Source organism: Podarcis gaigeae (genome assembly GCF_964106915.1).
Source record: "Podarcis gaigeae genome assembly, chromosome: 4".
Lineage (NCBI taxonomy): Eukaryota > Metazoa > Chordata > Lepidosauria > Squamata > Lacertidae > Podarcis > Podarcis gaigeae.
The window spans coordinates 75755411-75770480 of record NC_139677.1 but is presented as its reverse complement, the minus strand read 5'-3'; the positions used below and the strand labels follow the sequence as shown (position 1 = coordinate 75770480).

General features: G+C 38.9%; 1 protein-coding gene across 42 annotated transcripts in view; it reads left to right on the top strand.

The window, feature by feature from the left end:
• ZBTB20 (zinc finger and BTB domain containing 20) overlaps nt 1-15070 on the top strand; it is a 641091-nt gene that overhangs the window by 294079 nt on the left and 331942 nt on the right. The gene's annotated exons all lie outside the window — the stretch shown is intronic.

Here is a 15070-nt window from a genome sequence, read left to right as displayed (position 1 = left end):
ATTCAGTGATTCAGTGACTTTCCTCATTGCATTCACAAAGCGGGGGAAAGAAATATGGCAGCAGCAGCAGGAAGGAAAAGGTGGGATGAAGTTTATGTGTTCCTGGAGATTATTTAAAACCTCAACATGGATCTTCATGATCTCTCTCCCCATTGTACCTCTTCTTCCCCCAAACAGCTATAGAGGCAAGATATAAGCAAGCATGGCTGCAAGCCATACACTTCTTGGATTTTTGTTAACCTCGAACCTTTCCTCCCACTGTTACATCTGACTAGAAATGACACATCTACAGATGTTTGCTGACATGCCTCTGTTTAATGCATGCCAAAAATACACTATGTTTGCTCACAGATACCCTGAAACACAAGAAACTAGTTCAGTATATAGCTTAGTGTCATCTCTTCTGGCTAACAGCAGATCTCCAGCGCTTCAGATAGTGTGCCCACTGCTGAGCTACAGTTCTCCCCTATTTCCCTGTTTTGTGTGGGCATGAAACGAGATAAATAGTAGTGCCTCATTCCTACTTTTTATAATGTAAAAGGATAAGTTAATGGTTTGGTTGTACTGCCTTTCAGTAAAGGGAGTGTACAATAGTTGGTTAAGGATTAAAAATTGCCTTTGCCTAGTGACTGAGCAATGACTTGCTCTGGGGCTTTTCTCTTCTTTTCCTTCCCACATCTTCCCACATGTACCTCTAATTATCTGCTTATTTTCATAGAAAATTAACATTTCTTTTGCTTTTTCAGATTCTTAGACATAAAATTATGTGGTTTGTAAAGCTTTCAACTTAATTCAGTTAGCTACCATTTATTAGTTAAAAGATTTTATACCTAGCTTTGGGAATTTAACTCCCTGTGTATTTTGGAAGGTGTAGTATTATTATTTCAGAACAATGATACTACTGTCCAATTAGTATATAATCAAGGCCATAGTATGTGGTCTACAGTTACACAGCATATGCCCTGATATCTTCTAAGCCAAAAGCTTTCTATAACCATTTCAAGGAACTGGCCCTGGTGTGGTTTTCTTTAATAAATCACAATCATGTCTCAATTATGGTTTGGTGTGTTTGTCTTTTATTAAGAGTAATGGCAACATGGGTAATACTGAATCACCATCATCATCATCACCATCACCTCCTCTCTGAATGTTTCAGTTATTAGACAGCTATACACATTTCCATGTGTCCTGCAAATGCAATAGGCACATTTCTAACAGTCCAGGTGGGTTGTAAAAGTTGTCATTGTGAGTTAGCAAAATACCAAGTGGAATGGTTTAGCACAGAAATAAAAAGCTGGCCTGAAAAATGAATCTTTGCCTATATTAGTGGCAGATGCATGTGTATTTGGCAAGCCAGAAAGCCAGAAAACAAGCTATGAAGATTGCACCTAGATGGGAGGTAGAAGGGATCCAATATATGTGAAAATGTTGTCGGGGGGGGGGGGGCTCTCATAAAAGCCATATGTGAATTTTATTTTACATATTTGTTGAAGCCAAATCAGATTGTCTGTTTCATCTACTTGACTATGTTTTTTCTTGTGATAGGTTAGATGCTGCTAAGGGGTTTTCTTTAGTGGATATTGTCTGATGTGCCATAGTCATTCTCAAAGTAATTCTGTGCAATTACAGGTCAAACATACGTATTCAGAAGTAGGTCCCACTGAATTCAGTGGGGTGTACTCTAGGTAAATGATCATAGGATTTATAGTGACAGTTCTGAAAAGACAAATAAGTGCTTCTTGCATCTAACTATATTCCATATAGTTATATTCCATATAGTTAGAACAGACCTCGCAAACAGGAACAAGAATTTCTGTAGGAGACTGAAGAGAGTGAGCTTTTGTCTTTTGGAGTAAGGCAGCTTTCTTGCTTGCTTTTCTGAGCTGTTTAAAAGTTTGATAGATTGATAGCAGGCCTCAGGGAGTGACTGAGTGCTTTGCTAGAGGCTTGATTGCTTTGGCCTGATTATTTTTCTTTCATTGCAGGCTTGAGGATGTGTGTGGCTGATTGCTCTGTCTGTCGGAACATAGGATCGGAGGAGGAGGAGTTACAGCAGAGAGGGAGGAGTTAGCAACCTGCAGCAGTCAAACTTAGCTCAGTGCAGATCCTGGGAACTCGCCACCAGACATCACAAACAGGGGTGTTTGCGAGGGAGTGGGGGGGAGCAAACATAGTGAATGCTATTCTAGGCTGCATCAGCAGAAGTATAGTGTCCAGATCAAGGGACGTAATAGTACCACTCTATTCTGCCTTGGACCACACTTGGAATTACTGTGTCCAATTCTGGGCACCACAATTTAAGAAGAATGTTGTCAAGCTGGAACATGTGCAGAGGAGGGCAACCAAGCTGGTCAAGGGTCTGGAAACTAAGCCTTATGAGAAGCACTTGAAGGAGCCGGGTATGTTTAGCCAGGAAAAGAGGAAACTGAGAGGAGATATGATAGCCATTTTAAGGGCTGTCACACGGAGGAGAGAGCATGCCTGTTTTCTCCTGCTCTGGAGGATTGGACTCAAACCAATGGCTTCAAGTTGCAAGAAAGGAGATTCTAACTAAACATTTGGAAAAAACTTTCTGACAGTAAGAGCTGTTCAGCAGTGGAACAGACTCCCACAGGAGGTGGTGGACTCTCCTTCCTTGGAGGCTTTTAAGTAGAGGTTGGCTGGTCATTTGTCATGGATAGTCTCGCAGAGATTCCTGCATTGCAGGGGTTCTGACTATATGACCCTTGGGGTGCCTTCCAATTCTTAAGATTCTATTATTCATATACTAGAAAGTATATTCCAGGGTTGTTCTTTTGGAGAGGTTTCTCCATCCCATGCAGTCATATAAAGGACAGAGCTGATTCTTTTTGTTCCCTGCAATGAATTTTCTTTTTCTTCATGCTCCAAAAAGAGTTCAGAATTTCTTATTCTTAAAATAATAATTTTATTGTTTGTTTTGCAAGTTTTGGATTGTAAGGCTGCAGGCAAAGTCTTGTTTATTTTTATCTTTGTATGGAGTTTATCCAATTAGACATGTAATAAATAATGGCAATGGATATTGTTGTTTTTGTTTACTTCTGCTGTTTTATATTTATATTTAATTCTCTCCTGTTAATGTTTATCCCAACATGAAATATTTTCAAATAATCTTTTATAAATTAACTATGAGATAAAATTGTAGTAGTCTCGATTGATTTCCCAGGGTTTCAAGAAAAAAAATGTAAATTGGTTGTAACTGGAGATACAGCTGAGTCACAAGTTGTTTATGTCAATACTTTTGGCTCAAACTTGTTATCTAGTTACTGTGGCCTGGAAGTAATTCCTTGTTTGAATCCCCAACTAGTTTTTTTTTTTTGCTTCCAAGAAATAATATTTTGAGGTTCAGCTGAGAATACCTTTGAAGTACAGTAACTATAGAAGTGAAAGTGTTACTATTTCATTCACTCAGTGGTAATGATGCTAAAGCGTGTGCGAGAGACTGAGCTTCGGAAGCTGTGTAACGGGTGGAACTGTACGTATCGATATTCAGTCCTTAGTTTAAAAAGCCTCATTAAGTCAGCGTTACCTTTAAATTCATTTCTGAAATCTTTCATTTTAGATGAGAAGCCCATATGCAGAATCTAAGAGGCTTACTCTCTTACAAAGAAATAAGGCTGCTAAGCTGCTAAAAATCTCAGTAGCTTAATATAAATGTTCAAATAAAAAATTAGTAATTTTAACTGTATAACCTTGAAGTATAATGAAAATAATAATGAAAGGCTAAGATGAATCCTAGTGGAAATGCACTTGGGTCCTTTTGGAAAGTAGGATAGGGGCAAATCCCTTGTGCACAAAGCGAAGAGTTTGGGGATGGGAACCAGTGGAGTATTTGGGGATAAGCCCAAAGATTAATTGACGTATGAAGAATTCTGGTCATAGAATGTATCTTGTACATTTTATTCATAGTTTCTAGAGACTTGATGTTGATTAATTAATATTTTCGCTGCAAGTGCTAACTTGGCTGTATAGCTTTGGCAGGTCCATACTGTATCTGATTTGTATGTTGTGCGTAAGCAGCATAACAGACTGGTTTTGTTCCCTGTGCACCATGCCTTTCTACCTTTCCATGTCTTGTCTTAAGGGGTGAGATGTGTACATGGGAAGTGGTGTGTTCTCCCAATGCAAGGCCAGAGGGCACCTTTCCCCCCAGATACTGGGTCCATACCTCCATCTCTTGAGCAAGACCCACTTCTCTGGAATGAAGGAGTTATTCATTGCATTGGAAAGAAAAAAGTATGCTAGAAGTGTGGTTCTTTTACTAGGAACATTTCCCATTTTTGAAAAGTTTTCATTTATTTATTTAGGAGTGTGTAGGAAATTCACAAAGACAAAGCTATAGCTGTTTATAATTCAGAGTGTGGGGGGCAGGCAAATGGGAAAAGACAGAACATCTGCTCCTGTTCCTGTTGGACTGTCCCATCCCACCACAAGGCATCTACCAGAAGCTGCCCTGTGAGAAGGAATCCAGGAGAGAGAGGCAAGCAAAAGCAAGCCAAGTGGCTGCTGCCACTGTTGCTGGGCTTTACTCACTGGCTGAATCACCTTGTTGTGGTGAGTGGCCCTGCACGTTCCTATGACCCTTGTGAGCGAAGCCATTGGGAGTCTTGTACTCCCAACAGGGTGCCCCAAGGCAGTAAGTTCGAAGGGGAGTCACTTACGGACACATTGTTAAGACTGTGTTTATGGAAGACAATCTTACTCAGCGGCCGGCAAAATTCTTGCAAGGATCTTAGCAAACCGTCTCGTAACAATATAATAATAATAATAATAATAATAATAATAATAATAATAATAATAATAATTTATTATTTATACCCTTCCCATCTGACTAGGTTTCCCCAGCCACTCTGGGCGGCTTCCAAAAGAATATTAAAATACTGTGATACATTAAACAATATCTGACCCTTCCTGAATCCCAAAATGGTTTTTGGCCTTCTAGGGGGACAGTGGACATGATTTTCACTGCTCAACATCTTCAAGAAAAATGCAGGGAGCAAAACCAACCCCAGCATATGTCGTTTATTGACCTGACTAAGGCTTTTGACACTATAAATCGTAATGCCCTGTGGACTGTCCTTCTGAAAATTGGCTGCCCAAATAAATTTGTAAACATCATTCTGCTCCTCCATGATAATATGACAGCAACAATCGCAGATAATAATGGCTCATAAAGTGAACCATTCACAGTGGGATCATGTGTTAAACAGGGTTGTGTTATTGCCCCAACTCTATTCATTATTTTCATTGCCGTGATCCTACACTTTGTCGAAGGGAAACTCCCCACCGGAGTAGAAATCCTATATCAAACAGATGGAAAGCTCTTCAATCTGAGCAGGCTGAAAGCAAAGAGTAAGGTTACTGTAACTTCAGTCATAGAGCTTCAGTATGCTGATGACAATGTAGTGTGTGCACGCTCAGAGGATGACCTCCAAACCATCCTAAATATCTTTGCAGAAGCTTACGAAAAGCTTGGCCTATCACTCAACATCCAAAAAGCCAAAGTGCTGCACCAACAATTACAAAATAACCCCTCCATGGTCACTTACGGACTCATTGTTAAGACCGTGTTTATGGAAGACAATCTTACTCGGCTACAAGTGATCACAAAAGAAGCAGCAGCTGGGCTATAGTTATTTCATAACTGCTTATGGCATCCCTTTATCTACATAATGATATTATACATTAAGCATCTTCAAAGTAGTACTAAAATTTCTTTGTAGACTGTTGTCTGCTTCATATCCACTATGTGTTTTATAGGGCAACACTACAATAGTTACTATTGATGTAAAAATTGGAGTTTGGCTTTTGCTGCCAAACTCCCATGGGACTCTGAGTCTTCTAAGTCCATGATCAGTCAGAGAAGAATGGATGGAGGCAGGATCCAGTGGAAAGCAAGGTAGATATTTATTTTTCTATTGCAACAGAGTTCCCTCCCCTCTTTGCAAGGAGGGAGAGACCCAAAACAAAAGTGTGCAGGAACCTTTAAAGACTTTTGACATTGCCCAACCCCTTAGCCAAAGACTACCCTAAAAGCATCATAGACACATCATAGGAGAAATTCTGTCTGCCATGATACCTGATAATGATCCCTGATAGCATTACCTGGGCAGCCTGGCCATTCTTTTGTGATGATAAATACTTTCTGAATCCAGGTCACAGGCTCACCCTATTCACACACAAATACATCTTTAATACAGGATTTGAAGGATTTGTAAGTGAAAAGATAATGGGAAAGCTTTTCCCATTTGCTTCCCTTACTGCAGAAGAACATTTGAGGTCACTGGGTGAGTCAAAATGGCTTCAGGATTCCTCTGTTGTACTATTTCAGACACGTGGTTGATATACTTATATGTGTGTGCATTTATGAATATTTATTCTATATTTGAGACCTTCGACTTCTTATAACACTATGCTAACCAAAAAGTGACTTGATCCCAAACCAGAGAACTTGCATTGGATAGTAACTGTAAATTTGGAGGCTTAGCAGCAGAGCAGCAAATGCCTGTCTGTTTGTTGCTTTGTGGAAACCTCTCTTTTGAAATGCTGTCACTTTAAGAGAAACGTTTTTAGCATATTGCTTTTCTAAAGTACTCTACTATAAACACTGTACTGGAACATTTCATTAGCATTTGGAGAACAATAAAGAAACAGAGAGTTTAATAGGCTAATATGTTTTAGTGGCCTTAGTAGAACCCTACTTAACACAGTGGGATTTTCTACGGCACACAGAGGTAGGAAACTGTTCTGTATACATTTACTGTGTGGAACTTCCTCCTTCTGGGCAGCATGTGGTTTAGAGCAAAGAGAAATAACTTTCCTCCTGCAGCTCACCAATGAAAGAAGCATTTTTAAATACAGTGTTTTGAGAGCGAGATCTAAATTTGTCCCTGTGAGGGTCAGGGGCCAAACAACACGGCAGTACTTCGTAAAGAACTGTTTTTCAAAGGTAGAGGTAATACGAGATCGTTTGAAATTTTGCAATTGATTTGACATGGAAAACCATTGTGATGCCCATTGAGGCAGGCTGTCAATATTTAAAGATATAAAAATCCAAGTCCAGAGGCTGTATACCTGTGAATACTGGGATCTGTCGATCTGTATATCTATGAATACTGTGATCATCATCTCTTGGGAGTTGCCTTACCAGGCATCAGGTTAACCACTTTTAAAACAGACTGCTGAACTAAATGAACTACTTGGTTTGATCTACAAGTGCGCTTCATAAAGATCAAGAAGATTTAAGACATAGTGAGAAAAAAATGAGAGGGGGCACACCATAGAAGTCATTAGATATAATATGACTTCTGTACTAGCTTGCTGAAATGCAGCCATGTTCTGGTGATATACTTAAAGCAAGATTCACATGGAAATACTTGGATTAACAGGGATGCGGGTGGCGCTGTGGGTTAAACCACAGAGCCTAGGACTTGCCGATCAGAAGGTCGGCGGTTCGAATCCCTGTGACGGGGTGAGCTCCCGTTGCTCGGTCCCTGCTCCTGCCCACCTAGCAGTTCGAAAGCACCTCAAAGTGCAAGTAGATAAATAGGTACCACTCCAGTGGGAAGGTAAATGGCATTTCCCTGCGCTGCTCTGGTTCTCCAGAAGCGGCTTAGTCATGCTGGCCACATGACCCAGAAGCTGTATGCCAGCTCCCTTGGCCAATAAAGCAAGATGAGCGCCACAACCCCTGAGTCAGCCACGACTGGACCTAATGGTCAGGGGTCCCTTTGCCTTTACCTTTTACTTGGATTACCTGTGATCTTTATGGGAAATTTTTAAAAAACGGAGTGATGGTGGGATTGGAGGTGTGTACTTAAGACAGTAGCCATGAAGTACGACTACCAAATTTTGAATGCAGTATCATACAAAACATTCTTTCCTTTCTGTGATTAATTTTTCTATTTGTTAAAAGATCTTCATGTCAATTTAAGCATGAGCAATTATAAATGATTCTGCATATTGCTGAATCAAAACATGAGATTTGATAGCTGCTCAGAAGTTGACTGGAATAAAATTTAAGAGATCACATTTCAGTGTGGAATTGAGAGACATTAACTTTGAATTTGGGTGTTGCTATTCTGTGCAAAAGAGTAAGTTTAACTCATAGTTTTGGATTATAGCGGTAATATTCTGGGCAATTGTGACAGTTTCCAGAAGGGAACTATTAATTTCCTCTAATGGGCTGCTTCATCTGAGTTTGCTTGGGTCTCAGCTGCACCTCAAGATAGAACCCCTCTCTGCAAGTTCCTTAAGATCTCCCAAAGTTATTTTCTTCTGTTTTGTTTCGCTATTTAGCTGTGGTTATTTTGAAGATTTATTCTTTGGGCCAATTCTATCTATCATCTATCTATCTATCATCTCTGGAACTTACCATGAATAACTTCCTCATACTCTAAGAATGGCAATGGTGCCCACCTGGAAGGTGCCAGAACTGAGTTTGTGCAAGTTCTGACACCACACACACACACACACACACACACACTAACTAATTCTAAGAACACATCCCTATTAGCAAATGTAAAATGTGAATTAGATGATGATGGATATGTCTTGAGCAATTCCCACTACAGTGTTGCCCGGAGTAGGTAAGGAATGCACCATGATATGAAAAAAATTCCAGGATTGTCTGGTTTCCGGAATAAGGTTGTCTATGCAGACATGTGCGTAAAGAAGATAAAGGCTAGTCATATGAATGGGAAATGTATTATGTGAATTATTTATTCATCCTAATTATTTCTGAGATAGCAACTGCCTCCTTTTTTAATCTGAGCATATCATCAATTAAGCCTGCATCATCACTTTCTCAGACCTGTTTTCAGCTTAGGTGTACTTTTTAAGTTAATAAAATTAAGAGTTATATTGGGCAGAGCACTAACTTAATGTACTACAATGACATGACAAGGAATGGGTGGGCTCTGGCAACATTCAGAATTAAAAAGGGTTTGGATTTGATATCCCGCTTTATCACTACCCGAAGGAGTCTCAAAGCGGCTAACATTCTCCTTTTCCTTCCTCCCCCACAACAAACACTCTGTGAGGTGAGTGGGGCTGAGAGACTTCAGAGAAGTGTGACTGGCCCAAGGTCACCCAGCAGCTGCATGTGGAGGCGTGGGGACGCGAACCCGGTTCCCCAGATTACAAGTCTACCGCTCTTAACCACTACACCACACTGGCTCAGGTTCCATCCCTGATTTTCCCCATTGTGCATCACTCACTGCACAGTTGGTTACTGATTACTACTGTTGAATCAAATATTTCCAAAGCATTATGCCTGTCAGGGGTCAAAGTTATGTTAGGAGGTGATCTTTTGGGGAAATTTCAGGAGTTGGACACTTTGCTACAACTATACTAAGGTTGACTCCTGGGATGGATGGCAAATTTGGCATTTGCAAGGACTCCAAAACCAACAGAGTCCTCTGGCCTAACAAGTGGTAACACTTCCACTTTGTTATCCAAAGATTATCCAAAAAGTCCGATGCAACCTAAGAGCATTCTCATTTTGCATATTCTGCCTCTTCCAGGTCAGGGGTCCCCACTGAGGGTGCTGTGCTCAAGGGGGACTCAAATCGTAGTGCTAGCACAGTTTGTGCAAAAGGTGTTGCAACAGCTGTGAATACTATTAGTATATTAAATAGTTTTAGTTGTTTGTTTTTTAATTGATTTTGTCGAGAGGAAGGGTACAACATTTATTTATTGTATTTATATCCCACTGTCCTGCTAAGCAGCTCAGAGAGAGTTCACGTGGTCAACCATTTTAGCAGTGATAGTGGTTAGATACCATTATCATCAGCGGTTGCTTGTCTTATTTGTCAAATCATAGAGCTGGAAAAGTGGACAAAGTCATGCAGTATCAGTTTTCTTTTCAATTGCCTTGCAAACTTTCTTCAAAGAAGTAAGTTTCTTCCAAGCAGAACGTTATCACACCCCCTTGTTAACCAAGGCTAGTTTGCATTACTTTCTTGTATGGTAGTCCCTGTAGCAGCATTCTCCAATATGTTGCCCTTCATACGTTTTGGACTATAGGCCCAGACAGCATGGTTTATGGTCAGGGATTATGGGACTTATAGTCTAATACATCAGGAAGGCATGAAGTTGAGGAAAGTTGCTGTATGGTTTACCCAGCCTTCTCCAACATGTGTCGTTCCATATGTTTTGGAATTAGAGCCATACTGGTTGGGGCTACTGTAGGTTGCGCTTCAAAACATCTGGAGATCAATAGGTTGGGAAAGGCTGCTTTCCTCTATATAAAAAAAATGAACCATGTTTTGTCTCCACGTGCTCATCACTTTGAAACATGCAAGTATATTGAATGGAAGACCAAGACCACCGAGTGAATAATTCAGTGAAAATGAATTCCTGACAGTTTTCTTTAATATTAAGGAAGTTTTTCGTTAGCATATTGGTGGAGGTGAGGGAGGTGCCCCTTTATTCATTGCTGGCAAATGGTAGAATTTGCTCAAGAACATAAGAAATGTTTTCATGGATCAAACCAAAGCTCCATGTAGTCCAGTTTTCTGCCACCAGCAATAGCTCAGGTTGCTTATTACAGTATTGAATTTCACAGCTCCCCGCCCTGCTTTTTGAGTTTTCATGAAATATAATTTTCTTCTTTGCATTGTTTTAGTTTTGCCTTTCATCGCCTTGGTTTTTCTTTCATGATTTGTAAAAATGTTCAGTTTGACGAACATTGTACCAGTTTTCAAGAGTGACAATGCATTTCTTCACCTGTTATGTCAATAATTATTAATAATCATTCCCAATTACATATTTCCTTGGTTTTCCAGTAACACTATTAATTTTCATCCTGTCATGACAATTTTCATCTAAATAATTTTATTATTATCTTTATGCACTTCCTTTGTTGGGACTGTGTGAAAGCCTCTGCTGGAATCCAAACAATTTATGTCCGGCACATTTCCTTTATCCACCCAGTTTCTCACTAATGTACAACACCGATCACACTGAAATATTTATTTGTGTTGTAGCAGAACAAATGTAAAGGTGCTGCTATGATTTTATGGTGGAACCCTGTTTATCAACTGGTATTATTATTTTATGCATTGGTGGTAATTTGAGGCACGGGAGACAATACCATTCAGTATGAGAAACGGGATTGTAAAGATCACGGCATTATGAAAAACAAATCCTAATGCTTTCTATGTTGTGACAACGTGAAGATTATAAGGAAAACTCATGAAATGTATTGAAGCTCTCAGAATTTCCGTTTCATTTCTGCCATACAAAGAATTTATATCTTTAGCAAAAGAATTATTTGGGCAAGGCCTCTCAAAAGCTGCATGCTGTCAACTGTTCCTGTTCTTTGGGAACATAAACAGGATCTAGGGACAGCTTGTGCAAGAAAACAGTTGGAATAGGGAATATTATAGCTTCTCTGCAGCCAACTTGATTATCGTCATCACCCTGTGTACGAGGAAACTGTCAAAGAGGCATTGTGAAGAATCATAGAATCGTAGAATTGTAGGATTGCTCGATTCTACCTCATCAACAGCTGTAAGAGTGGCTTAGGATATTTCACAGCTCAAGTCCAGTTCCTTTTATGCAGCCATTAAACTTAAGGTTTCTTGTTACCGTGCTGCATCGCAATGGACTTTATGAACAGCTCCTTATTACAATCTTAATATCTTGAAAATCTGATATTGATTTAACAGTGGACACACTTGTGAAAGCAACCATTAAATATACATTATAGTAGTCTTTTATAAGCTGGCACCCTCCAGGTGTTTCCCCCCACACCTCCCATCAATAATGGCTGGTGTAGGAGGAGGTGGGGTTCAAAATATCTGGTGAGTGGCAGGTTGCTAAAGGCTGCATTATAGCCTCTGTTAATGTCTTCTTGCATTCAGTTCTGAAACTTTAACTGTTACTACACCCTTTTGCATGTTTACTGCTCAAATAATATTTTTTAAAAAAATACCTCAGTGATGAGAATTTATCTGGGGTAAAAAACAAAACAAAAAATACTTCATAACCTTAAATGAGTAATGTCTGACAGTGGGAGCTGGGTTGATCAATGGAGCAGTGTGTTGCAGAAGATGGTACAGTCTACAAATTAGTACTTAACTGAGCCCAATGCATTTAGCTCTATTTAGCAGTTCTATGTGTCTCACTGCATGTGGGTGTTTTCATCTTTGTTACAGTCCTGTGTAAATATCCTACTGAATTATGGGAGAAATTTTAAGAAGTATTAGCTAATGCATGTGATTGAGCTTCATTGAAATTACAAATACAAGAATAGAGCTTTTTATTTATTTAAAAACTCCGTGCCCCACCCTTCAACATTATTCTCTAAGAGTGGCTGGCAATCATCATAATAATTAAAACAATAAAGCAACATGTCATGAAAACAGCAGAGGTACACTCACTCATCACAAAGAGTACTAAAGCTAAATTTCAGTGTTTGCTTTTTTTAATCAATCTTAGCATTTTTAGATATCCAGAACAAGTTTACTTTTTCACTTTTTTGTCCTTCAAAATTACAGCTCTGGCTTATTGTGTAATTGCATCTTCAGAGTCAAATATTTGGAAAAGTTTGCAGGTAATAGTCTACAAGAGGCTTTGCCTTGAACTCCAAAATCTTGCTGGACTCCACATCATTCCTGATGACTGACCATGCTAGCTGGGGTTGATGAGAGCTGGAATCTAACAAAATCTGAAGGATGTGAAGGCTGGTCTACAGCTTTTGGGGGGAGGTTTCTGACCTTGACAAGTGATCCATGAGGTCTTTCTCTGAACATAAATGGTGTTGATAGTTAGTCCTGTGATGGTTAATTATAAAGTGGAGACAAACCATTAGTCTGGGTTTGGACATAATTTTATTCGAACCATGGATTAGCTCTGGGTAGCACAGCATCAGCAAGGCTGTGGGAGCAGCAGAGCAGCCCTAAATTTGCTGTGAGTACCCACATACAGTGGTAAATCGGGTTACATACACTTCAGGTTACATACACTTCAGGTTACAGACTCCGCCAACCCAGAAATAGTGCTTCAGGTTAAGAACTTTGCTTCAGGATGAGAACAGAAATTGTGCTCTGGCGGCGCGGCGGCAGCAGGAGGCCCCATTAGCTAAAGTGGTGCTTCAGGTTAAGAACAGTTTCAGGTTAAGAACAGACCTCCGGAACAAATTAAGTACTTAACCCGAGGTACCACTGTAATTGTTATTTTTACACTTAGTCATGGAGTGGCTTAGCACGGCATGCAAATTGAGAGTGTGTGACCAAACAATTGATAAATACTATTAGGAAGAAACAAATAAAGAGCATGTTTTAATAATGAAAATGGCATAGAATTGTTTAGAGAAGACTTGCATTTTACATTACAGTGGTATGACTTTGCCCATCATGTAATGCCTCCATGGCATTGGGGGGGGGGGGGAATGGCTTCTCTTAGTTTCATTGGTTCCTAATTATTCAAAACTGTGTGCAAATGATACCAAGTTCTTTTTGTTAGGGAATAACTTGGTGAGGACAATATTAACAATTCTAATTTGTAATTCATGAATCATTTTATATAGCACTGACCCAAAAGTCGACTGGTTTGGCATTTACTAATGATATATTTTGAATGCTTTTTTTCAAAAAATGATGCATCTGATGATTTACATACATTTTTCACAGATACTTTTTGGGTGAAATTTCTTATTATATGTGTCTTATAGGGAGCTTTAAGAGCTGATCATGAAATTAACACTATACTCCTGAGCTGCTTAAAAAAAAAATAAACATGAAAATACTTACAACAAACAATCCCTATATAATCCCCAAGCTTCTTTACTAGTGCCTGTTACATCCTAAGTCAGCAACATAAAAGATAATGTTTTTCCCCCTTTTCCTTTCTTTTTCTTTTTCCAGTTGCAACTGCATTGCCAATAATTATTAAACAAAATGCAGGATTGGCGTAACAGACTTTCAGTGTGGAAAGTTAGTATACGAAAACCAATTTCAGTTCATTCCTATACCCAGCTGCACCAGTTTACATTTCTCTGAAGTCAATATGCACATAATTGCATGCAACATTTCAGCCTTAAATGCTGTAATTTTTAGATTCATGTGACTCTGGGTTTGTGGCAACATGTGGTTGACTGTATGAGGGCTGTCTTTGTGTGTTTAAGGAAACTGTAAATGTACATTACCCAGCACATACCCACATTTTAGTGCTCCACCAATAACTTTATTTATTTTTCTGTAGACCAGAAAATGAATGTACCCATTGGAAACTCTGGACATAAATGTGTAATCTCATGACCACTTCACCAGGAACATTATCAAGCCACCCTGTGTACCCCCACAGGATTGTGGTTGTGTGAATTGGCTCCCTATAATGTCTGGTGGTGATGCTTATGTAGGAAGCATCTTTGTTTAGAAATATTTGTAAATGTCTTCTGCCATGTTTTGTTGTTGTTGAATTACAGATAGTAAGAATCTAGTTAACATATTGTAACATTTTGGACTTTATTTCTTATTTTATATTCTTTCCCTTCTATGTTTTGCTTGGTTTTTTATGTATTTTTCTTACAGACATATAAAAACCATGGAATCCTACTATTTCTATATTTATTTTTCTTTTTGTTTATAGCATAATAATCGCTGATATTTTTAACACTACCATTCCAGTTGTGCACATTTGAAACTATGTTATCCATTCCTGTGGTTAGAAAACCCAAACCCTAAAAAGTTGCTGCTTCTTCTCCCATTCTCTTGAAGAACTATTCTGTAATTTTGCATAAAAAGTGAGATTTACAACCAGTTGTTTTGAACAAAAATAGTAGACTATTCAACATATTTTTCATTTCTATGCAACAGTTTGAAATTTAAAGATTCTATAGAACAATCTTTTAAAAAATTTGATTGTGGGTGTAATCCACATAAACAATGAAGTCAGCAGCAAATCTATAAAGCTTGAAGATTTTGTTTGTGTTGCCTGACACTATTTAAAAGTGCAAACTCTCTTTTATTATAGTTTTGTCCTAAAATGTCCTTAGTTTTGTTTTGCTTTTTATTGCTCATTCCTCCCACAATCATAGGTATGTAAT